At 40.5% G+C, this 25,305-nt stretch overlaps 1 protein-coding gene across 5 annotated transcripts in view; it reads right to left on the minus strand.

Moving 5' to 3' along the window:
• The window catches only part of enox2 (ecto-NOX disulfide-thiol exchanger 2), a 282,746-nt gene that overhangs the window by 221,432 nt on the left and 36,009 nt on the right, over positions 1 to 25,305 (minus strand). For 2 of the 5 annotated variants that reach the window (XM_078169458.1, XM_033633104.2), the window contains exon 3: positions 6,065 to 6,175. The exons of the other annotated variants lie outside the window; for them this stretch is intronic. The gene's annotated coding sequence lies outside the window, so the exon portion shown is untranslated. The remainder of the gene's footprint in view (positions 1 to 6,064; positions 6,176 to 25,305) is intronic. 5 annotated transcript variants of the gene reach the window in all.

Genomic DNA, 25,305 nt, shown 5'->3' on the forward strand with positions numbered 1-25,305 from the left:
CAGTCAATGTTGTTATTTCTCCCAGATTTTGGATCATATTGCTGCTGGAACATGTCCCGTTGTGTTTCAACGCATATATTGGTGGTTGTTTATGGTAGAAAGTGCTGCTATACTCCATTACAGTCATTCCCCCTGGCTGCAATGACGGTGCAGAGACCAAGAGGTACAAAAGATCCGAGGACACCGACCAAGAGAGAAACCCAAAATACAAGTATGAAGCTGAAAATGAGCGTATTAGGTCCTCTTTAAGATACTGAGCTCACAGCTCATTTTGCTGTGGCAAGCAGAGGGCTGCTGCATTAATGGTAAAACACTGTTCAGTAGTTATATACTTCTGTTGTGTATAACTCAGAGGAAAAGAAAGAAAGGTTACTAATAAAATAAATGATTGCATCTGCTCCCTGCTATGTATCATAATTCTGCAGTGTAGCCGATTTAATGTAATGTCTCTTAAAGTATGCCTGGGAATATGGCTGAAACTCTGCTGCAGCACATGTGCATTAATTGTTTACTTAACTAAAGCTTTATCTTCTGAGAGAAACTGCACACGGCTCTCCAGTCTATATAAAAATGTACTCACTCGTGGTTGCTTTATCATATTCAAGGATACAAACAGAAATGTAAAACTATAAAACTATTATTATGCTGGTAATCTGGAGGCAAAGCTTTTTAAAATGATTTGTGTTTGTTTTTTTACACCGAGAGGTAATAAACTCGCTGCAACAAAGAGCACAAAAGATATTTGTGTGAAACACAGGTCAAGGTACCGTTATGATATATTGTATTAATTTAAATGTTTTGGTCACAAAGTTAGTGGAAAAAATACTCGATCATAAACCTTTTGTAATTACATTAACAGATAAGGAAGTAAAGGTCATAAAATCTGTCCATGGATTTATGGTGTGCTACATACAATGCCTTTATATAAGCAGGGAAAATGTATGTAAATAATCGGTCTGAGCTGGTGAGGACAGGAAGTTCAAGTCTAATTTTCCCACAGTTCCTTGGCATCACAAAAAAAACTCTAGAGGGCAATTTGATCTTTCTGATATCTACAGTTGTCAAAGGCAAGATATAAAAGAAGAAGATGAGAGCAAAGTATATGTAGATACATGCATGTTCGACATGTTTTAACATTCAGCTGTCACTTACTATGGATTTATACAGTTTTACTTAGTACTATGGTTTCATACCGTTGGTAGGACTCATATACGAGTAATGACAAGAAAAGCATCTGCAGTTGTCAGATGTCACATGTGGGTTGTGGGAATGAAAACGCCTCACTGGATAGAAGCACTGTCATGTTTGTACTGATGTGGTTATTTCTGTCATCCTTCCGACAATCACAATTTGCAAATCTGTGTGTACTCTACAAAGAAAATAATTCACTTTTTAACTGTGTATAGTACACATTGTATACGCTGAAAATACAGCCCCAACTGTTCCCACGCCACCACAAGCACACAATCATGTGGTACAGTATTTGTTTGTTAATGAGCCCCCGCTGACATGCTGAAGAGATGAAAGTCTGTCAAGCCTTCCTACACAAAGGGAAACATGTTGGAGAGATGGCAGCACCACTATGCTGCAATATGTGAAGCCACGATGTAAAAACAGTTATAAATAAATCTAAAAAAACTCCCACAAATACACTGAAACACTAAAGCAGTCATCTGTGCCCTGTGGGTGCATTTCTTCAAGATATGGTTGTAGATCTTTTTTGTCATAAATGTTCAAATCATTTCATTCAGAAAGTGAACTGATCCAGAAACAGTTTGTATAAACAATTTAAAAAGCTACTGACATTCACTCCATTCAACTGTGAGTCATAATAGCCGTGCAACAGAAGAAGTATGTGTGCTATAAATCATCCGTAATGCATTTCTCCCGACTGATGAGTTGCTCTTGTGGTTGTGTTGATGTTACGATATAGGTTTAGCTCCGCACACATCACAAAAAATGTGAAAATGTTTTTTAAAAAGAGGGCAGACAGAGGACAGAGAGAGCAGAGCAGGCGTGTCCACTGTTCTCAACCGCACAACGATCAAAGAAGAAGAAACTGGGTACAAGTGCTTCTTCCATCGTTTAGACGTGGCTCGGGCTGAAAACTCTGATGTTGACCAAGAAAACAATTTTCCACAATGTTAACAGACATAGCCGGAGGACCAACACAGTACTACTTTCACCCAGAGACAGGAAACAAGCCTCTAACTGTGAGGAGAGCAATAAAATGTGTGCATTCTCAAATAACATATGAAATTGCATGTTAGGTTTATAGAGATGTTTACATAAGACCTACAGCAAGAGTTACACAATGCAAAGTGAACAAACTTCACTGTGTATACAAGCTACTAAAGCCATTTGGAAACCCTTGGCGAATAAGAGGCCGTCCCAGAGTACTTGTTATCCTCAAGTATGTTCCATTTAAGCACACAAAAAATACAGATACAATTAGGGATGCTACTGACAATTATTTTCATTCTCGATTTATTGTATGGTCCAAGGGGATGTCGTCTAATGTCTTGATTAATCTGTCCAACGGTCCAAAACCTAAAGAGAATACATTTACTGCAATGTAAGATCAGGAAAAGCAGCAAATTCTCATATTTGAGAAGCTGAAACCATCAAATGCTTGGTATGTTTGCTTAAAAACGGCTTCAATGACTGATTATCAAAATAGCTGCTGATTATTTTTCTGTTTATTAGAGCTGTAATTCTTAACTTTTATAAAAAAATAACTTTCTGTCATATTTGTTCTGTCACTTTTTCCTTCAGAGCCACTAAAGTCCTGAAAGGTAATATTTTTTATTGTGTTCGCACAACAAGTTATAATTATCTTGTCCCCACAAGATAATAACTTGGGCACACAGGATAAAAACAAAAATATCACCTTTTGAGACTTCAAGGGCTCCATAATATCCAGACAATATCACGAGACAGGCAATATGTGAAAAAAGAATCATCTTCTTCCTCCTTGTAGTGCTTCTAATGGCATTTGTTTAGAATCTACCTCGGCTTAACAAAGACAACCAATCAGAGACGAGGAGTGTCTAAAGCAGCTGTCAATCACTGCTCATTAACTGCAGTAAAAGTAGGACTGCCCCGACTAAGAATTTTCCTGGTTGATCAACAGTCGTCATTTAGGGCCATTAGTCAACTAGTCACCTGCATGTTTACAATGTTAATTTAATTATTAAGTTATATAATTTGGGCGGGGCAACACAATGGTTTGAGTTGAAGGTGTGAGAAAGAATAGTATCAGTAACATTGTTAACACTGTGCTACATTACAGAGAAATACAAAACCGTACTAATGAACCTTCATTAATATAGGCATATATTTTATCTACAAGTGCACGTCACACACTGAGCGAGCCGCCTGTTAATGACGCTGTCGGCAAAGCAGTAATGATTGTGCTAAGTGGCTAATAGGCATGTAGCTACCTCCATGTTTCAGATGATACGTCATGTTTGTAGTCGACCAATGAAGATGAGTTTACATATCACCTTGGGTTCGTCCTTCACCTTCTCAAAATGATCCCAGACTTTGGATTTCCTGCCCGACATGTTATTAACTAGCCTATGGAATAACCGCAGGTACCAGCCCTGGAAATTAGGGACCATACGCATGCTATGTTTTTAACCGCCATAAAAAGGCGAGGTCAGGCGCTGGGTGCTACACTTGTGCCTTCTTTGTGCCAGCTTTCAAGAGCGCATCGTATAGCCTGTTTACCTGAAATCCTGAGTGCAGAGCTGATCTTCTTCCAGGCGCTGTTTATAAGTGTGTAGGTCTATCGTCTGTGGGACAGATGTAGAGCTGGGTAGCCCTGCACTAACATGATCAACCTTTCCGTATTTATCAGAATGAATATTTACAGAAGAAGGAAAAGATATCTGTCCTTTCAAATTAAATTCCCACATGGTCCAGTCATATAGGTTTTGATTTATCTTGACAAGGCGCAGCTCCTAACAGAGTTTCACGTTTGTTTGTTTGTTTGTTTGTTTGTTTTTTGTTTTTTTCTACAACTAAGCGACCAGTGAAATCTTGCGGACTAATGACCTTTCTGGTCGATGAACGTTTGGTCGACCATTAGAGGGCAGCCCTAAGTAAAACTGTCTAACTAGGTAGCGCTGATCAAATGTGAATCAAGAGTTTGTCCATGCATTGCCTATTTCTCACCTCAAATGTTTTCATAGACATGTTTCAGTGTACTGTTTAGCTGTTAAATGAAAACATTTTGCTTCAGCGGCGCTTCGTTTTGGCTCGACTATTTTCAACATGGCGGTAGGGTCACAAACATTCTAATTTCACAGCTAAACAGTGCACTAAAATATATTTCTGAAAACATTTGAGGCAAGAATTAGGTAATGCAGTAACAGAATCCTGATTCATGTTTGATCAGCGCTGCCCAGTGTGACCACGAGCAGTGATTGACAGAATTGACAGCTGTGGTAGAGACTCCCCGGCTCTGATTGGTTGTTTACGCTCAGCCGCAGTGGATTCTAGCAAATGCCATTAGAAGCACTATGAGGAGGCAGAGGGACAGGATTTTTTTCCCACAGATTATCTGTCTTATGTACCATTGTGTCAACACAGTGAAAGTTTCAGCAAATCTGACAAAAAGTTATTCTTATAAAAGTTGCAGACTGTAGCTTTAGCTTATCAGTGAATAAACAAACTGCTGCAGCTCTAAATACTACAATCTGTTAAAACACCAACACTGAGCCATTAGTATCCTGATGCCTAAATAGCACTGTGGTCTGAGATACCCCCTGAAGTCTCCCAGACAAGCGTACAGTGAGGAAAACCATTCTACAAAATACAGACAATAAAGAAACTAATGACCCTAGCCAAGCCACTTTTTATAATTTGTAAACACAGTCCTGGTCTCTGAGCCACAAAACTGTGTTAACTGACAGCCGCAGTGCTGGTTATGGGAAACAACCTCACTGACTGAACTGTTTCACTGAAGGCAGTCCTGGGAGAGGCTTTCGCTCCGTAATTTACGAGTGGGCCCGGAGCCAGTGTGTGTTGTTTAACAGCCGTAGACACGTGCTGTCTTTGCATTCATGGCCAATGAGGAGGTCGGGGAAATTATTTTCTCCCTGTTGCTCACAGAAACGGTGAGCTCCAGCCCAGGATATCATACTGTGGTGCCAAAAAAGCAAACCAACAAAAAAAGAATCACTCAAAAATAGCAGCACTAAACAGGATTTATTGTCGGCTGGAGAAGACAAGGCAGAGTTTTTTGGTGGCTGAAGTATTACTGTGCAGATTAGCTTCCCCTCTGAGAAAATGTTTTTATAAAAAGCCCGAGTGCATGCCATTACTTTATTATGTTAATTAGGCAAAGTATGACAAAGAGGGAACTTAATGAGAATATTAAGAGTAAATGACTGATTACTAGACATGGCAATAAAGAAGAACAATGTTGTGCTGAGGGTCCCTAATTATCTTCAGTCCCATCCAGTAAAAGTCTAGGCTTTTATAATGTATCCTTAAAACTGCGGCCTTTAATGGAGGCAATATCCTTATAAGTTTGATTACAGTGTACAATAGCCTTTATTAAAATACATCACACATTCCCAGTTTAAATATATGCAACTGAGTGAATGTGTAGCTGGAAAAGAGCAGAGGTGTTGAACCAACCAACCCTTGGTAAATATAGGTTTAAAAAAGCAGTCTTGCATGTGAAAGGGTAGATGGGGCTCAGCTCTCCCTGTCACAAGCACTTAAATCAGGGAAGGACGGTAGGAGGGCAGGCTAAAGGATGTGTGTAGAGGGGGAAGGATGAGACAGGGAGGCCAATACTGCTACTACAGGCACACACCCCGGTCTTTAACTCTGATGTGTCAGTTAGACCTACGACAAAGGTACTTAAATATTTAACTCACATCAAGTAGGAAAAACTCATGATGAGGAGTCAGCAGAGAAATTCAATGATAGCTCATCTGGAGAGAATGCTAAGGCTGATTTATACTGTGGGTGTGTGTAGGCTCTGCATAGATGCCATTGTGAGCATTCATACTTGTGTGGTGGTGTGTCTGCGTCACTCTGCAATTACCTCCAAAGCGTTAGGTGGCAGTGGGGTTTCTGTGAAGTGCAGTCAAGTCTCCAGCTCCATTATAACTGGCAAGGTTCACAGACATGACACTTTGTGCTGGACACATTTCCCCTGCAAATACAACAGGCTAATGTTATTAGCATAAGCTTATTACATACCATAAGTTTAGCCTAGTGGCTAGCAGAGTTTTCCTTGAGACATATGAAGCCAGGAACAACAGCAACACTGAATAAAGCTAACATTACAAAATTCGTCTCCATTACAATGTTAATCGACAAAACAACTGACCATTCGCTAAGTTTCGTCCCCGGACGCAGACTGGCCAATCATAACGTAGCATCAGGCCAGCTCAGACCAGGGTCCGACACAAACACAGCTGGGCCCCATTGACTCTAATGCAATCGTTTCAGATTTCCTTCATTTTCAGGCTAGATTTGTGGATTTGGAGCTAAATGTTGTGCCTGGGGCACGTCGTGTATTAATGATACTCGTTACCTGGAGAGGTTGGAAACAGATAGACGTTTCTTCCCTGTTCCAAAACCAAATTCAAACCCTGAAAAGTGTAGGGTTAACTAGCTACACAGAGCCACACAGCTGGTTAAATATCATCAAAGTTTCCCTTTATATTCATTGTCTTGTGTGGCGATCAGCAGTGATGTGGTGGTTCACTTTTACACTGTGATCTGTAGCCTGTAGTTCGGCTTTAGCTTCTAACTATCTTTGTCTTTTTAACCTGTTGTTGCTGCTGAGTCAGTTTGACATCCTGGATATATCCTTCAAACACAGACTGTAGACCCCTCTGTCTGCTTCTCTCTGGAATTGCTTTTTTGTTTTTCCAAAGATGTGATAATATCAGGGAATGCAGACAGTTACAGTGTGGTCACCATGCTAGCTCTGACAGCTTGTAGGACCATCATGAAGGGGCAGGGCTTAGAGAGGGGTCAATTGTCTTATACACGTTTTCCGCACATGTACAATATGCTAACATTACTAGCATAAGCTCATGACATTTTACATTACATAAATTAGCCTGGCAGCTAGTGGAGTTTTACTTTACTTATATGAAGGCAGGATGAATGACAAAAAAGTCTTCGCTATTTGTTGTTTCCTATCAGTGAAATAACTGTAAATAAAAGCTTTGTTTCAACTGACAGAACTGATTTTCAGTTTATAAAAATAAACAGCAGGTCTGCAACGCCACGATGTGTAGTTACATTTCTGGCAAGGTGCACGTCAGGCTAGGGTGTAGCCCATAGTGTGGGGTGCATATATATGGGAAGCCTATGCCGTAGGTACAGCATTGATTTAACACAGAAGTATAAACTCCACTCTATTCAAAACAGTCAGACAACCCTTTCCAAATTATGATAGGAAACTGAGATGATCTCAGAAACTGGAAACCTTTGATAATTCCAAACAAGCTGGCGCTTTGTAGTGAAGGATGCTGAATGGTTGTAAGCAACCAAAAGACTCATTGACTTGAGGAGAGTGTTGTCGTCTTGTATTACAACAAATGCTGTGTGTGTGTGGGATATTGTGAATCAATGACCACAGGCAGCAGAATTCACTCTGAACTGTACAAAACATATCATGGTACTGAACCTTTCTACAATTTTCCCATTCTGTTAGCTCTGCCACATTCTGCTTAATTAACATTTAAGTAAGCTAAAATAGGTATAATCGTCTGTGTCCTAAATTACTTGTCACGCAATTAAAGCTGAGTGTGCAGCTGTCTCACTTTTAACAGCTTCTGTTTCTGCCTGTGCCAGCACATGGACCGGGTGTGCACTGTTCCACATCTTTTTATTCTGTGCATAAAAACATAAAGAGTGAAATAAGAGATGAAAGAAGATTCAAAGTCCTTTGTTGATTGGTGCTTAGGTGTATTTTATGTTTCAAGGATCCACAGTTAAAAAGATTATAAATTTGGCTGCCACTCATAGTGATAATGAAATCATACTATCCGTCCGCCCGGTACAAGATATGGAGAGGCATCTTTAGCCAGCTGATCCATTGTGCTTTCTCCAGGCCCTGACCAGAGTGCACAGCCTGTGATTGAAAAACAGATGAGTCTGTTCTGCTCCTCAATGCATGCTCCTCTCTTAACTGCTAATTGCATTGTCTCAACAGCAGAGCTGCCTATGATAAGAGGTATGGGCTGCTCAGAAGTAAAGAGAAACTGTGCAGCATACTGGCACAATTAAGTCCAGACACAGTTAGGCTTTTAGGATGCAGGACAATCTGGACGGCTTTTTAAAGAAGGCTGCATGCCATTACACGAAATTCACTGCGGCTGCAGTTTATAGTTTCAGTGGAAACCTTTTAATAGTGATTATGGGGAAAAATTGATGACCATAAGCAGATAATTATTGTTACACATATTTCTCATGCAGTTTACCATCTAATTGACATTTGTATATTTATTACATTAATATAAAGTAATGAAACGGACAGCTTTGCTACCAATGTCAGTCCACTTGACTAGGATGGCTTCAACCACAGGTGCTTTCCCATGCACATTTGTCTTCATCACTAGTAGCAATGACAGTTTCTTGTTGTTTAAGCAGACTACAGACAGTCTGAGGAACACCAAGTTTTGATGGTGCATTATGGCAGTTTGTCATAAGCTTCAAGGAGACTATAGGGCCGCACACATGTGTTTTTTGTGCCCTCTGATAGATTTCAATGCAGATGCATGGCAGACATACAGAGTGATGCACATGTGTTCCTCAGCCCGTTTTTCAGGCCCTGAGATAAACTGAGTTCAACTGTTCGAGCACAGCAGCATACCCCGCACGTCATGTGACGAGGAGCAACTGATCACAACTGACAGATATCTTTCCCTTCTTCCGTTAAATATCAGTTTGTGGTAAACATGGAGAAGAAGTTGATCATTTAAGTGCAGAGCTGCCAGAGCTTTACATCTGCCCCATGGACAACAGGCCCATACACAAACAGCACCTGAAAGAAGATCAGCTCCACACTTTGGATAGGAGCTTTTAAGTAAGCGGTTGATCACTGTAATCAAGATCATTGCGAGCAGTTTCCACTTAATCTACATTCATCTCCTGATTATTGTTTTGATTATTCGATTAATCATTAAGTCTATAAAATCTCACAATATAGTGGAAAACACCACCAAACCCAACAACAATACATCTACAGTATCAAACACAGACAACAGCAGCAAGTCCAAACATTTTAAGAACTAGAACTTGTAAATAATTGAAAATCACGAGGATCACAGCAGGCATCAATAATAATTACACTTCATTTAAATAAAATTAGATATTAACACAGGTTTTAACCTTCATTTCACATTTTCAATACCAGGCATAACATTTGCAACACATAAAAATGGTCAAGTTATTCCAGTAGGCGCCACATACTTTGCATCTACTGAATCTTTAATACTCAGCCCTCAATATTACTGCTTACATAAACATATTGCAAATGATTACAATGTAGTCTGACACCTGAATTCTGATGAGATCAGTCACAATGAGAATAAATGAGAACAGAAGCGACACACAACCAGGCCGCTAAATTGCGAGATGATTCGCTTAAAGCTGCTGCCATGGCAATAAAAGTCGAGTCCCGTTCTCCACCATTTACTCTGCTGCACTCTCTCCACCAAATCTACCGCTATCTACCTTGAAGCAAAGTATAAATAATTAATCGTGGGACACACTGAATACCAATTCCCTCATATTGCCAAGCACCATCACCACGGCTGATTAAGCTACCTAAGGTCATTTACTTCATTGGTGGCAATGTGCCCGCAATCCTAACCAGTCAGATCAGAGTGCTGACACTGAGGTTAGCTGGGTGCCTTGTAGACTGACAAGCAATCCTTACAGACTGACACAATGAGCCAGGTTGTCTGCCCTCCTGTCCACAAGATGACAAGATGGAGGAAATTACATACGTATGAGGTTGGATTTTTAATTATAGATGGTTAAACTTGTTTCAACTAAAATTTCCTCATTTACTAAAGCCATCGTTTACTGGGAGTCATGTTCAGAGCTGAGGTACCACATGTGCCTACAGATTTATTCAGAGAGGTGTCCTCACCTGGCACTGCTTGTACTGTAAGGTCTGGAAATAAGCTTTGGAAACTGGCAGCTCATCATTAAATCAGTGCCCAAAGTGGGATGCAGACATACAAAGCCACTCCACAGATTTAGCACTGCACTGCACCCCATTGTCAGACTCACAAAAGGATCAAAATCAATGAACCAGAGAGATATCGTCTTTTTGATTCCACTTATTTGTCATCCTTGTCAAACTTGGGCACCTGCGTTACCTACAGTACACCTCTACCTCGGACAGTTCAGCTCGAGATTCGGGTGTGTTATGCTAGTAGTGGCTAATGTCATCTCAAGCAGGAGCCCTGTCACCAGAATAAAATGATGGCACTGCACTCTTAAGTACTATGTCATAGGCAACTGGACTTGCTTGAGTTTCTTGAAGACGTTTCACTTCTCATTCAAGAGGCTTCTCCAGTTCTAACGAACGTGTGCAAAGTCAAAGGTGAATCATTTTGACATGTGACCTTAAAGACCCTGAAACCCAGAGGTCACATGTGACCTCAACGACTCAGTAAGGGTTCACACCCACACAAGGTTTAAAGCCTGCGACTCTGCACCAGTCCGTTAGAGCTGAAGAAGCCTCTTGAATGGGAGGTGAAACGTCTTAAAGAAACTCAAGTACCTCGAACTGCCTACGTTATAGCATTTAAGATTACCATAATCTGGATGACTAAGAATCTTCACCAACAAGATGGCATTGTACATTTCTGCAAACCATGGATACGTTACATTTGTACATTTTATAGGTAACACTATTTCTAAAGTGATATAGTTCTGATTACGTGTGTATAAGCTGACACTGTCATTGGGGCGTAGCGGGGATAGTGGATGGCGTGACACCTTCCAATCGACAGACCACTGTAAACCGCTGTTCAAGACCAACAAACAATAGCTGTTGTTTTTAAGCAAGCCATCACTGCATTTCCAACGAAAATTGTGCAACCAAATGCAGGTTTTGTCCTGGAGATGTTCCAAGCGCATATTACAAACTACTGCATTGTGAAAAACTGACAAAGTTATGGCTAAATGTAGTTTCTATCAGGTTTCTATCCATCTGTACAGAAATGCACTACCTTGCGTTGAACACTAGAGGCATCATCTATAAATTTATGGATCTACAGACACCAGTCACATACAGAAGTGGAAACGAGGTGTGCGTGTTACATATCAGTAGTATGCAGAAATGTACAATGCCAACATTTTTTCTAGTGATTAGATTGCAAGTAGAGATGAGGGGCGGGCTACAGGTCTGGTAAGCTCTACACTGCAGATTTCTTTCATGTTTTAACTTGAAGTCCTCAGCTCCAATTGACGCTGACTCAAGTGACATTTCTTTTTCATGCAGCTTCTTCTGGAGCCATGAACACCTCTATACTAGAGTTGGGCGGTATCCAAAGTTTGTTACCGTTAAACCTTCCCCACATTTTCCCGGGTTATACGGTATTACCGTCACTAATTAAAAATCACTTTATAGGGCTCTGAGGGAGTCGCCAAAATGTCGATGCGGCTGTCCGATGGTTGTTTTTTAGAATCTATCACCATAAATCCAATACATTAAAAGCACAGCTCTACAGCATCCAGTACCAGGGCTTATCAAATAAGAAAAACAGAACAATAAATAACAAGGCATGACTGAAAATGGGGATATATAATCCCTGAGAAGCAACAGGAAATACTGTTTGTTGGTTTATTTTTAGAGCCTACCTTTAGTTTGAAAAGTTCACCCTCTCCAAGTCCGAACTTTTCTGTCCGTCAGAACGGGCTACTCCTCAATGAAAATGACATAAAAACAAAGTATAATGATAACTATAGCAGCATCCTATGCTTCAAAACTATTCAAGGTTTTTTGCCAGAAACACCAGCATGTTTACTTTTTCCAACTGGAGCAGGGCACGTAGTGGATTGACAACTTTGGCTGTGGTGCTGAATATGCGCTCTGATGAAGAGCTCGTGGCACAAACGCACAGGTACTTTCAGGCAGCCCTTGACATCAGAGGAAAATGCCTGGCTCCATCACATTTTCACCTGAGAAGGAGGTCTTCGTCTCCCTGAATAACAGGCTCACGACAACAGGCAGTTATCTCTGCTCCTGCTCGCTCCTGTATGGTGCCAACCGGACCTGCCACCGCATCGGCTTTTCTTTGAAGGAGAGTGCCCACAGTCATCTGTTTTTTGGTGGTTCGGGTTGCGCTTCTCCCTCCTCCACTCTGATGGAAACTGGACCTGCTGCTGCTGCTGCTTGCAGAAGTTGTGAAGTTGTGGGGTTTTGGGGACCAACTCGCTTGATGCACAGCTTGCCATCTTTTCTTCTCTTTCTCACGTCTGAGCTGTCACGTGATGACGTCACATCCAAAAACATTATCAAATGTCATCTCCCGACAACAGTTATGAGAAACATTATAGCCTATTATTAGTTTTAAATTGTAACAGTATTGAACTGAAAACTCAACCACCCATACATAAGTGCTGGACAAGCAGTCATTATTTAGACATTAAATAAATTATATTTAATATTATATCAGGCCACTGTAGGCCTATATGGGCGGCAGATTTTTTTAATGACAGTAATGAAACTGATACCGTTGCTATTTTTAGATACTGCAGGATACCTTATTACCGTATTATCGCCCAACCCTACTCTATACAACCTTTTTCACATACGCAGTAGTACTCCCCTTATTTTCAAAGTCAAAGTTAGGAAAACAAAGGTGTAATGATGTAACAACACACATGTGAATGTAACACAGGTCACTGTGCTGTACTTTGGATGTATGAGCATTACTGTTTTGCTGGAGAGGAAAATCATACAAACAAGCACAACAGGTTGTTTGTCAGTACAGTTTTTTTTTTTTTAACTCCAAACAAATGCCCAGTGCTGTCATGTCTCTGGTATCTAAAAGTAAAGACTCTGAATCACACCCCTGAACAGATTTGCTCTTCTCCAGAGAGACTTGAGACCTAAATGTAATACTTTCCATAGAAGCAGCGAGTGATTCAGACATGCTAACGAACTGCTAAGACAAATTAACATCTAGAGTATACAGCGCTCTGATTAGTCTTCAAGCCACTGAACTCATCATGGCTGTAACAGAACCTGTGGCTAAAGCTGACAAACTGAACAAAAACACACTGAAGTACGAACATCACAGCTCTGTGTGGTGTCAGAGATGCCTCACTGGCTGTGTTATACCATGGCACACTACACAGAATTAAGCAGCCTATTGTCATTCCCGACACACCTGTTTGTGATGCCCAAAGCAATGCCGGATCAAATCATTATGGGCTGATATTGTGGAGTTTGACAAAGCCATTAGATCTATATGACTCAAGCCCATGATGGGAGTAGCCCTATTGTCCTGCTACCTGTTTCCTCCCATACTAAGCACACTGACAAGACTGCTCATCTCTGTCTGGCCCAATTGACTGATGGATTTCCAAACTCTGCATCAGCCAAAGCTATTAAGTGGTCTGCTGGAGCGAAATGACTTTACTGTTCCCTGAGTGCAACATCAGGCTCAGCAATTCCTGCCTGCTATTGTCTAGGGCCACTGTGACAAAGTTAATTTCTTGCCAGACAAGCACAAACACTTATGCCGACACACACAATAAATAACAAAAAAACAGAATCATCCGAATGACTCTATTTTCTCTGTTTGCTTTTAGCAAAGATTTCGGTCATATGAGGTGACCCATACCAAATGAGCTTCCTTCAAGGAATCCAAGTGAATGCCTTTCTCTTCTCATGCTTAGGCACTGGCGAAGTAATAGACCAATATGATGTTCGAAGCCACTGTGTAATGCAATAACTACCTATAATGGATTACCCATTCACTATCACAGAGAAAGGACTTAATACACGGTTTGCACTATTCAGGAAAGTCTAACCCAGTCCAGAAAACAGTCTGCGTGATAAACATCTTTTGCTCATGGCCAAATACATAAACTGAAGCATTACTTGTCATCTATAAACCATGAAAACAGGACAAGCTTTGTGGTGAAAAGCAGCATTTTTTTGCATGAAAATGCGGAAAAGGAATAAAACGATGCAGACCCTACGCTGCCCTGTAATACTCTTGGTCATACTGGAGTGTTAGGAGATAAATCCACTCTTTATATTCCTGGAGACGGACTGGATGGCTCAGGCTTCTCGTGGCACAGTCTGATTCAAGTTTGCCTGCCATGGTTTGCCAAACAAAAAGCTGATTTCCAAGTACTGAGCCCTGGCTGTGGCTTTATCCCACAAGGTCTTGTGAAGGTGCAGTGCACACACAATGTGGCTTAAGGACAGAGGGAAAGGGAAGGCAGTGACTAATATAAGCGCCTTGCAAATGTGGAGCAAATATCTGTGCCTTAACTGTTGATATAATTGCTTGTATCCAAGCATTCAGTAGCTACTACTAAGAGTAGAGAGGAGTTCATAGAGTTCATTTTGTACATAGCATGCATTGCACACTTGAATATTCTTTCGTCTGTACACCATCTTTAGTCATCCCACACACAGGCAACACACTTGGGCATTTCCCTATTTTTTGTGGTATATCCACAAGATTTTAAATGCAGCACGGTTCACTGTCAGACTGCCATAACGGTTTCTCTTGACACAGATGAAAGGACTCTGAAACAGCACAAATGAAATTTGACAGAACCGGTAACCTGAGTCTCACTGTATATATCTAATGCATGGGTTTTTATTTATAGGTCAGTGTTGAATTTCAGCCGTTAATATTAACAGCGCAACACTAGATGGATGTATTGTACACGACCAGGCTGTACTGTGCTTTAATTATATTCCCCACAGTTAAAGTGTTTACAAACTTTCCCTTAATGATGCACAGTGACGGTGGGAAGGTTCACCTTGCCTCATTACTAAATGAGACTATTCAGATCACCAGAAAATTTGCATTGCTTCATTCACTGTGATAGAGAGTGACAATCATGACAGAACGAAGGACTTCAGTCATGGCTTTAATCTAACGAATTTCAAATTAATGTAATTCTAAATTTGTGTTACAGAACAGGTGAAGACTACTGAGCCTTTCTTCAGCTTCCTTCCTTAGGGTTCCTACACGTAAGGCAAGTTAGATGTAAGGCTTTTTCAGACCTTGTTAATGCCACTCAGTGAAATTCAAGACAAATTTTACAACATCAAAATTTAATTTTTCAAAAAATGAACCAGCGTCAACGCAACTGGCGAGTTTTCTTGGTGATTTTGTTTCTCACTCTACATGGTGGATTCCACTGCCTTAAGTCCAATTATGCCATGTTTGGAAAAACTTCATAAAATTTACCGAGCCTTGTACACATCGCCTTGTACTGGTTTCAGCCATGCCACAAAATCTTGGTTTAATAGCCCGTTTTCTTTGAATTTGCACTTCCCCATATCGTCCAGGGTATAATGACAGTTAGCTCACAGACAGTGGATACTCTGATCTGAGCATCCTGGCCAGAAACAAAAATCAATGTTGCAGTTTCCACGAGCCTGATTTCCGTGATGTTAATGCAAAATTGAATTTGAAATTATTCTAATAAAGGATGTTACCAATTATTTCAAGAGCCATAAAATCCTGACAGTCATAAAATCCTATTTCCCAGGTCGCAGCATTGTCAAGACTTCTGAAGGGTTGATTTTAGACATTTTAATACCAATTAAGGCTTTATTTTTAGATAAATTAATTCAATTCCTTTAAAGACTTTTTAAGGATTTGCAGGAACCCTGTCCATGTTATTTTCACTCTCAACAATCTCTATTAGCAACAGAAACTTGTAGAGGAAGATGCAAGCAGCCAATCTCAGTTCCTATGGTCCCCACATGCTCCTACATCCCCATAGCCACCATAACCATTAAAACAGAACAATACATCCATCTTAATAAACCAGCTCCACATGAAGTTGTTCCTGAAGGTGATAGTGGGAAAACACAAACATAAAAAAACTATGAGTGACCCGCTTATTTTGAGGCATGATCTGTAGCCATGTTGAATGTGCACAATGATGTGACCATTAATCAGCTGTCAGAGTGAAACACAAGTGTAATTAGGAAATTTACATAATTGTATAAATGGCAAATGCCAAAAAAAAAACCCGCTAATCAGGCAGTTAATAAGTGGTGATTATGTGCACAGCCTTTTTGACCTTGATGCCAATGTAAGCTCAGTCATTTCCTACACATGCTTAATGAAAAGATTACTATATGTTCTGCACAGTGGTCTGTGCATGTTCAGCTAACTGGTCCTTGGAAATGAGGTCTGACTCATTTCCCTACAGCTGGATTCTTGAACGAACTTTTGTTTTATTCAATGACTACCTTTAGCGGTAACTTAAACTAGCAACTACTAACTCAGAGGCTAAAAGTTAAGTATTTAACTGGAGCCAACTGTCAAGGGTTATTAGTCACATATCGTGTCGCCCCCCCTCCATTGTAGTGAGTGGGGTCTAGCTGCAGTGCGTCTTTGTCTGGGGGCCTTATCTGGCTGTGAAGCGCCGGGCTCTGTGCTGCTGTCTCTATTGGCATGGTGACGGAGGCAAGGCCTGCCATCCCAGATAAACCTCCCTCTGTTCTCCCAGCAGCCCAGCAGGCTTCATGTTTGCTGCAGGTGTCAGAGAAAATGTTCCCATGGCTATTAGACTTTAGCGCTGCTGCTGACATGTTGGCACCTCTGATGGGAAATGACTGAAGATGGGGGAAAGTGATGACGGGGGAGATGGACACGACAACATAGAGAGAACGAAGGGGAAAAGTTGGGTAGGGATGGCCGACAAAAACAAAATTAGTTGCAATGGGAAAATAATGACAGACGGTATTATATTTCTCACTAATGCGCTGTTAAAACACAGATAATAGAAATTATCCTCCACAGCGTTATTAGCTCAATCAGCAGCTCTGTGCGTGTCAAACAACTCAGCATGTTTAAACCACACTCTGAAAAAAGCACACCGCTAAGTGAGAAATAAATGCTAACATAAGCTCCATAAAAACTGCAGAGAGGAAGTCAAGCCTGAAAATATTGCATGTAATGATTACTGTACACCATGAAGAAGAAAAAAAATCCCAAAATGAGAAACCGTGGCAGACAGGTTGTACAGTAGTAACCACACAGTAATGATGCTTGTTGCTGCTGCTGCTCCAAAACTGTCACCAGGGGGAAAACCTTGTTATGCTGAATATTCAACAGCCACACTATTTCCAGGTGGCAAGAGATTGGATACAAGGAGACGTAATTGAATGCACGGACAATTTCTCTACTTAAAAAATAATTTACAGCAGCACAATAAACATTACACATGGGTAGAAAACAGTTACATTCTACTTTTCATCTTATTTGACATGAATGATAAGCAGGATTTGCCTTTTGTGAAAACGGGAATGACAATAAAAGTGGTCTTAAAGGACCAGTGTATGTTACACCAGTCATACAAATGTGTAGCCCACCTATAGAGCTTTATATAGCAAAACTGAAACAACATAAGGTAAAATATATTTTAAAAAATCGATTAAAAAGATTAAATAAAGTGTTGTATGACTAAATTACAACAATAAAACAATGCCATGAACCAAAAAAATAATAATAAATACAATTCAGTGGAATAAAATTTAATTAAATAAACATCAATGATAAAAATCATGTAAAAACCCATATTTAAAACTCAAAAACTGAGGCTATAATATTACTACAAATTAAAAGATCGATTACACTGGTGGCTTAGTGGTAGAGCAGGCGCCCCATATACAAGGCTGTTGCCACAGCGGCCCGGGTTCGACTCCAGCCTGTGGCCCTTTGCTGCATGTCACTCCCTCTCTCTCTCCCCCTTCACGCTTGTCTGTCCTATTTAATTAAAGGCTAATTAAAGGCTGAAATGCCCCAAAAAATATCTTTAAAAAAAAAAAAAATAGCAAGAGGTGGCGAGGCTGCAGATTGCATCCAAGCAGCACCCTTTGAGGCTGAAAAATTAGCCAACATTTACGTGCCAATGAAAATGTAGTTCCTAAAATGGCCACTAGGGACTGGCTCCAGAAACAAGTCAATTCCTATAGACCCCCATGTTAAAATGCCCAAACTTTACAGCATAAATAAACATGTTTACAGCCTGGTAAAAAACAGTCTTGGTCTCTATAGCTAATTTCACACTTCATGACGACTATATGGGGGAGAATTTTTATATAACTCACCCATTTACATTTTATCAAGCCTTCAAGTTATGCATATTTTAGGCTGAGTGCTGCATTGAGTGACAGATGGTCGCGAGGCATCACCACAATCTATCAATTAGTCAGATCCACCTCCTGCTACTGCACAGCTCCACCCTCTCATCTAAATATGGTCATTTCCGGCACCAAAAATCCAAAATAGCGACAGCCAAAATGCCAAACTTGAGGCTTCAAAACAGGAGTTTGTAACGTCATGGTGGCTTCATCCATAATTTTTATACAGTCTATGAAATAAACCAACTAAATACCCCAGAACATGAAAGGCCCTATCCAGAACCAGTGTTTGGTTTTTCCTCTCTGGGCTATTGTAGAAACATGGCGGTGCAACATGTCGACGTCTATAAGAGGACCCACCCCCTATGTAGATATAAAAGGTTCATTTCAAGATAAGAAAAACACAGCTATTTTCAGGTGATTTTACACTGCTTATTATCATATTCTATTTCTGCCAATAGATCACCCTACAGTAAATCCAACAAACAGCTCCTTTACAAAACAAGTCATGTAATTATTTTGGCTGCAAGTAATAATTATGGTCATAATCGCTTAATGTGCCAAATATTTTCCCAAATAATCCTCTAAAATTTAAATGTCCTGTTTTGTCCGACCAACAGTCCAAAGCCCAAAAATATCCAGTTTCCTATGATGCTAAGTCATGGAAATACAATGCATTTTTGTATTTGAGGAGCTGAGACAATTAAATATTTGCTCGAAAAATGATTTCAATCAATCAATGTGCTGGCAAGGTGGACGCTGGCTTCCAACACTGGGTAAAGAAAGGGATAATTAAAATCTCTGATCTATATAGAGAAGAAGTTTTAATGAGCTTTGAAGAAACCCCCAATTAATGAGCTTTACTTTCTCAATATAAAATAGTCATTGACAATTCCTTCACTTTCATCTTTGAAGGAAATCATTATTCAAGACTGTCACAGCAGTGGTATAATTTCATTAATATACAGCTGGCTTACATCTGGTTCTAAAGAGACCTCAACATCTAAACTGCATGCATGGAGGGCCGGTCTAGAAGTGGACATTTCAGGTAATGAGTGGAACATAGCCTGTGAGGAGGCCCAAACAACAACATCAGGGAACATTCAAACACTGTCTGATTGGAATCAATCAATTTATGTAATTAAAATCGCTAATATTCTATCTATAAGCTAAATTAATTCAGCTTTACAGCTTTAGTTTTTGGTCCACAAACTTTCAGACGTGAAGACCTGGGTGAACACAAATGATTTTCGGTATATTTGATAATATGCCTTCCAATTATTAAAAGATCAGGTGTCTCTTATGTATTAAAGATTAAAAAAGTATCTGTGAGGCCACCTTTTCATCAATATACAAGGACCGGCCCATCTGTGGTCACTGAGGCCAATGTTAATGTGGGGGACAAACACCCACCACGCCACCTTGCCAGGCAGGAAGCAGGACACTGAACTGGCAGATTAGACCACCTGGCCCTGCCAGACTGTCAGCCTATTTATACCCAGACAATAATTTCCACCAGTGGCAGAGTAACGGAGACCCAGGGTGAGGCAGCTCTGTGTGACGCTCCCCTGGTGAAGAAGAAGAGAGAAAAGAAAAAAAAAAAGAGCCACTGACTTCTTTTTCCCTGCAAGGCTTTCCCAGAGGAGTGAACTAATGACAATGTCCTCCTCTGCCGCTGTGTGCTCCTACAGCCAGCACGAACACTCCTCACTGTGTAAAGCTAACACACAGAAACTACTGTGTAACATGACCTAGACTGTGTGTTTGCTGTAACTTTTTAAGGTTGTGCAAATGATTTTAAATCAACTGATTACATGACACTTGTGAGACGAATTTCATGATGAAAACCTGACATAAAAAACAATATCCCTCCCAGCTGACAATAACACTGTGGCCTATATACAGTAGACGCTGCACATGACTGCAGTACAGCCTTTGATTACGCTCAGGTCAGAGTTTGATTTGTCACGCTGTCAAAGTTGGTGTCAGACATCACAAAAATGCAAGGAGCAACTTCACAAGATGAACCCAAATCTACAAAAGAACAAGCAGCAGCATACGTTGGCTTGCGAGCAAACGTGGGCATGAACTGAAACACGCTCTGTGTCATACCTGCTCTGCAAACTCTAAATTCTTAAAGTAGTAATCTCAGGATTTCGCAGTAAACTACACGGCAATTAAAGCAGGCAACGAGTTATTTAAACTCCAAACCCCCCCAAAAAAGCTCTATTTTTTTGCTCCTGCCGCAGCTGACATTTTCCCATTAGTGGCACGGGCTCGTAATTTGGTGGCACCAATATTTCATTTCAGAGAGCGTTTCACACAGTAATGAACATGTCACCAAGTGAAATTAATGTGTCACTGTGTTTAACAGATCCAATAAAAGTAAAGGAATTTGAATCATTCAGAAATTACATACCAAGCCCATTATCGCAGTTCATACAATCGCAGTGACAGTTTATGTTGCTGTTACTCAACTTGGAGATGTACTTATATCTAACATCATGAACTTTGCAATCTCACTTCAAACATTAACACATACTTCACGCTCACCCAAATTAAAAAGCTCAGACTGGCAGACGTGACTGTGATATTTAGAGAGGGAAAGCACTATCAGCAGATGAAGTACACGAGTGGGAAATGCTGAATATTTTATAATTGTGCTGTTCTGCTGCACGACTGGCAAAAAAAAACCTTTAATGGGAAAAACTGCCAAAACATTTGCATGATACAATTAAACGTGCACACTCTTGGGATTCTGGATCTGCGTGCTAAACACAACCTTGGGGTGTTACTGGTCTTAATTTGTACATAAAGCTGATTGGGTGTCTCCATCAAGAAATAATAGTAATTCTTGGAGATGAATTATTACCAAAGGCTGCTGCTATGCACCCTGGTATTTTTACTCTCAGGTGTCCCTGTTGTGCGACCCAGAGAAGTTGAGAAAAAATCAACTTTATGCACATTTCCTCTGACTTGTGGGAGCGTCGACCCCGAGACAACCAACCGCACTTGTTTTGATTCCCTGGGGAAACGGAAGCACAGCTGTTAGCTCCGATTCAGCTATGTAAGAGCACCTTAAATAAATGTGGGAAAAGGTGATCATCGCTGTAAACAGCCTCCCCATCCAATGTGACTGAATTTTAACAAGGTGCCAGGACTTAGAAGTGATGGGAACACATTGCTCAGGAAATAAACTACTTTGGTGTGCACCAGCTCAGTGGCATGGGAGAAAAATAACTGTCCAATTAGAGCCAAGTATGAAAATTATGTGTACACCTAAACATAACATACGACAAGCCTCAGGCTTGGGAGAGGGAAGAGAGAGCGTGCTTTCTTTATGTATGAACAGTGGCTGTTATATTTGTCTGTTAAATGAAGATACAGACAGCAGCTGGTTAGCTTAGCATAGCAAAAAGACTGGAAACAGCTGGTCTGGCACTGTCCAGAGGTTTGAAAAAAATACTACCAGCAGTTATTAGGTGATATTTAGTTTAAACTAAACAAAAACCAAAGATTAGAAATGATAAGTAGTGCGTGTGAGTAGTTTTTTTTTTTTTTTAACAAATTGGGATATAATGTCATTAGTGATTTCGATAGACAAAGCTAGCTCTTTCCCTCTGCCTCTTGTCTTTACACTAAGCTGAGCTAACCATCTCCTTACTGTGCGTACTCTTGGCAAGAATTCAAATAAGCCTTTTTCCCAAAATGTATTTCTTTAAGTTTTAATCTAAAAGTGGCGTTTGTCTTCAGTATGTAATTTCTCTTAAACATGCTGAAATCAACTTGTTAGGAGTCAAGATTTCTTTCTTCTTTCTTTGAAGAATATTCAGCAATTTAGGAAACTCTGGTCCGTCCAAATACTCACACTCCTCCTCAAAACTGGCCCTAGCCCTTGTTTTTGCATGTTCCCGCCAAAGGGCTAGGGTGTTCCAAACTTTAGGGAAGTGCTTTTCAGCCCTTAAAATCCCCACTTAATTTGAAGGGCCATGCGATGCACACTTACGAACCCATCTCAACTGAGGGGAAGATTGCATTTCCCAGGATGCATTGCGAAACTATCCAGCCAGGCGAGTTTTCCAAAAAGATGGCAGCCTCCATGAGAAAGCCATTGCACAATGTAAGTACTATTTTCCCAAATAAGTATGCAAAAATTCCAAAATATCTTGGAATGTGTTATGTTTCTGCATATGCATTGTTATCTGTAAGCGTTGAGTTAGAATATGAAGGCTTTAAAATCTCTAATTCACGATGTAGCCGACATGAATATCTACAGAGTTCTCCGTGCAAGAAGCCTACGTCAATGATATGTGTGACGTAGGTGAACAGTCTGTTATGCTAATTTGCATGAAGTGGCGTCCCAATTCGTAGGTAAAATTCCCTACACCTCAACACTACCCCTTCATCATTGAGGGGAATCTATCTGGCGAGTGCATTTAAAACCAAGGGGTAAGGTTAAGGGAAGAGAATTGGGATTCGCCCTTAATCAACTCAACAGTGTGTCGGTTAGGACAGATAGGCACATGCAGGAGGTTCCATCTCACTCTTTTCCTTACGGAGGATTGAGCAGGTTCGAGCTGTTTTTATTTTGATGTACTCAGTTCAAACAATCTGAAGGAAAGATGAGGCCGGTCCATGTACTCTGTTGTTCTCCAGAGGAAAAAGACTGCCACCTGGGAGCTGTGGCTACATACAGACTCTAGGCTCCGCCCATTCAGGAAGAGGGAGGCAGGTAGGAGTGGCTGGGGATTTTCCACAAAGTTATAAAGACTTTCAAATGCTTTTCAATGCCACTCGCAATGAGTTTAAGACCACTCTTACTATAACCAATATTAAAAAACAAAAACAAATGATGAACTGACATTGATTACCTAAGGTTAGGCACATTTTCCCCAAACATTTATTGTAACATAAAACATGACATGACAAGAAATGAACAGAAAAGGGCACCTGGTGTTTACTGACATTTCTTCTTGGCAATTTTGTGAATCTGTCTCTGCATGTGGGATCCACTGCCTTGATTCCCAGGGTGCCGAGTTTAAAAAACTTTTTGCCTAAAATACACCAAACCTAATGTGCATTGCCTTGAACAGGTGTCAGCCATGCCAAAATCTGTGCTAAATAGCGACTTTTTGTTGAGCTTGCACTTCCTCATGTAGTCTAGGGCAGTGGTTCCCAACTGGTCCAGCCATGGGTCCAGATTTCTCCTTAGGTCCACTTGCGTTTGGCCATGTCATACAGCTAGTTTGCGGTCTCTGTCAAGTAACTGACGGTTATTCACTCACTCTACAGCAAGAAACAGCACTTAAACATAGAAGCTCTGTGCCAGAAATTCACTGTACTTCAAAATAAAGTGTCTTTTTTATAAAGTTGACATGTTGGCAAGTCACTTGCAGTCCATTCAGACTAAACTTGCAACCCACTTTTGGGAACCACTGGTCTAGGGTACAGTTACAGCTAACCAGTAGACAGTAGATCCTTTGCTCTGAGCATCTCGGCCACAGACCAGGTATGATTGTTGTTAGTTCTGCTTCCCTGGTTCACGTATTTGCATTTTCAAGACTTTTGAATGATGGGTTTAAGGGGAGGGGAGCCTGTCCTTAAGTTCCTGACGAATTCACAGTTCTCAAGCAAACTCTCCCTTGATGAGACCACAAAATCTTAAATCCTAACTTTGTTTGAGTTTTGCTGATTGTTACAAATACTGAGCAACACACTTAGAATCAAATATGTGCATTATATGTGTTGGTGTTGAAGAGAGAGCTGGAGTGTGTGTGTGTAGGTGCCTCAACAGCCGTTTCAGCCTACTAGATATCCAAACTCCAGCCTTCTTTTTCAAAATGAAAAAAGGCTGGAGGCAGAGATGAGTTGAAGATATTGTAATTAGCTACCGCCATCACAAAACTGCTGCTGTGGAAAACGCAAGAGAAAAAGACATTAGAGATTGCCATGATGTGTTCACTGAACCGAGTGGTGACTGTGCTACTTTTTCAACTGTGTGCCCACAAGCTTGTCATATTCTGCAGTTATGATTTGGTCAAACAAGATAGAGATTGGCACTGGGAAGGCAGCAGGCTCTAATGATAGTAATAATTTTAAGTTAAATATGAGAATTAAAGGTTGAACACCAATATTTATTAAAGCTTATATTAAACGGAGACTGCACATGAGTTTAATTTACTTGGCTTATTGAGAGACTGTCGTAAAAGTTGGGCTGTTTCAGCTGATGTGAGTATTCTGGCAATCACATCTGTTCTGCTCTTGAAAGCAAGTTTAGTACTGAGCCTTGGAAACAGGTGGAGCTAAGTAGAGCTAATTTACTGACTGTGTGTGTGTGTGTGTGTGTGTGTGTGTGTGTGCATCACAAGAAAGTCTGTGAGAAAGACAGAGTGAGACAGACTGACGCACGGAGCAAAGGTGAGTGCTAATATTAGTCTGTTGCTGTGAATGGCATGTCGGTTTGGGCAAGAGGTTAACAATATGAGCCGCAATCCCAAAAAAAATTCCCTTCTCTGTCTGTGCATCTTTGCTCAAAATGAAATCAGTGGCAGTTATAGCAGCTGCACGTGTACCAAGTTCACACTTTTCTCAGATGTCTCTTAAACATTTCACCTAGTTAGTCATGAAAAACTACTTTAATATTTACATAAATAGTGATGTTAGAGAAGGAGGAACCTGTGAATGTTTGTCATGACTGTTTGAATGTCCAACCGATGATATAATTAAAGGTAAATACACTTTTATTTTAAAGAAATATTCACATATATTAAAGTAAACGTACAAAGCTCAAGCTCCTTTAATGTAGGCCTGTCCTGAATACAATACTCTGCGCTCTGGAGCTTTTGGTAGTAAACAAATAATCGAAGTGTCAGCCATAAGGGGAGCTGAGGTGCTGAGCATAAATCCTCATGATAATAGGCTCTGAATCCAAGACAACACCTGACAAAGCT

The sequence above is a fragment of the Epinephelus lanceolatus genome, chromosome 7, assembly GCF_041903045.1.
Source record: "Epinephelus lanceolatus isolate andai-2023 chromosome 7, ASM4190304v1, whole genome shotgun sequence".
Lineage (NCBI taxonomy): Eukaryota > Metazoa > Chordata > Actinopteri > Perciformes > Serranidae > Epinephelus > Epinephelus lanceolatus.